The sequence below is a fragment of the Chrysochloris asiatica genome, unplaced genomic scaffold, assembly GCF_000296735.1.
Source record: "Chrysochloris asiatica unplaced genomic scaffold, ChrAsi1.0 scaffold00120, whole genome shotgun sequence".
Classification (NCBI taxonomy): Eukaryota; Metazoa; Chordata; class Mammalia; order Afrosoricida; family Chrysochloridae; genus Chrysochloris; species Chrysochloris asiatica.
The window spans coordinates 6,674,178-6,675,372 of record NW_006408638.1 but is presented as its reverse complement, the minus strand read 5'-3'; positions in this window follow the sequence as shown (position 1 = coordinate 6,675,372).

Genomic DNA, 1,195 nt, shown 5'->3' with positions numbered 1-1,195 from the left:
TTTCTCTCTATCCTCTTTAGCTTTTCACTAGAAAATTTGGTAGAAAAGATTTTTTTTAGAAAGTAAGTTTTATGAGTATGAGTCTTAAATTGAGTTGGTAGAGAGTAAAAAGGGAGGTCAGTAGAGGAGGAAAGATGGAAGATAGGAGGTTACTGATAAGATGAGATTCAAAAGAAATGAGGAAGGATGGAATCCAAACAGTTCATTGAGAGATGTGAAAAGGAGGAAAGAGAAAATTGGAGAAGTTAAGGATATTAAAATCATAACTTCTATTCTGGTGAGATAGGCATGATAATTTTGAGAAAAAATGACTTTTAAGTGGTGTTGGAAACTTAAAATACTGAAATAACAATTAGTACTAGTTGTTGAGTTGATTCTGTCTCATGGTGACCCCATGTGTGTCAGAGCAGAACTGTGTTCCATAGGGTTTTTTTTGTTTTGTTTTGTTTTTGTTATTAGGTACCATCAAGTAGGTTCCAACTTTTCTTTATTTATTTTTATTTTTCAGTTTGTTTGTTTTTAAGGATTTTATTGTGGTTAGAGTGAAAATTTACAGAGCAGACCATCAGTTTTACATTCAAGAAATCACACACCTTGTTTCATTACAATGATTATAATCCCCTCCATGTACCATCAGTTAACAGTATTTCTCTCTATTCACTTTAGCTTTTTTATAAAAAACAAAACAAAAAAACACTCAGGCATATATAATAATTTACATCTCCAAAGGGCACATTCTGCAAGTTTGCCTTCTGGCCACCAGCTCTTAGTCCCTCTCTTCCCATGAATCTAGAGTCTTCAGCCGCTCCCCATCTCGATGACCCCGTCTCTCATCGCTGCTTCTCTGGATAAGGTCCCGCGTTCTACTTGTGCTCTTCTCCCTTGAGGGTCCTAGAGTCCTCTGTTTCTGGACTGTAAGATTAACCGCTCCTTTTTTTTTTTTTTAAATTTAAGGTTTTTACTGTGGATTGAGTGAAAGTTCACAGGGCACATCATCAGTTTCACATTCAACCATTCATATAACTTGTTTCATTACATTGGTTATAATCGCCTCCATATACCATGAGTTAAAAGTATTTCTCTCTATCCACTTTAGCTTTTTAAAAAACACACAAACAAAAAAACCCACTCAGGCATATATAATAATTTACATCTGCAAAGGGCACATTCTGCAAGTCTGCTCCTGGCCACCAGT